Here is a 428-nt window from a genome sequence, read left to right on the forward strand (position 1 = left end):
AAAGGGTGCACGTGGCTTTTATTGAGCTGGCATTTTTTCAGTTGACGTGTTACATTTTGATTGGTCATTTCAAACCAAAACCTGAGCAACCTATAAGACATATGTAGTGGGCCATCCTGTACCATGTGGGTGGAAAGTTATAGAATGCAGGGGTTAATACTAAAACAAGGAACAAAGAAACATAGAGAAAAGTATCTATTTTCACTACATGCTGACTGGACAGGGGGCACTTCTCCAGCCCATGCTTCCTTCCAAGCAGTGAGAGCATGTATGAGGATGGGTCTGGCCAGTTAGGTTAGCCCACTACTTTGAACTGAATGTTGGATGTTCAGGGCTTTTTAAGCCCGTAGCTATTTTTAGTTGCTGATTGCTTGCTCACTTCATTTTCTCCTGCTTCTGGCCTCTTTACCTGCTCTCTGGGCCAAGCT

Source organism: Gavialis gangeticus, unplaced genomic scaffold (genome assembly GCF_001723915.1).
Source record: "Gavialis gangeticus isolate Ggan-Ray unplaced genomic scaffold, GavGan_comp1, whole genome shotgun sequence".
Lineage (NCBI taxonomy): Eukaryota > Metazoa > Chordata > Crocodylia > Gavialidae > Gavialis > Gavialis gangeticus.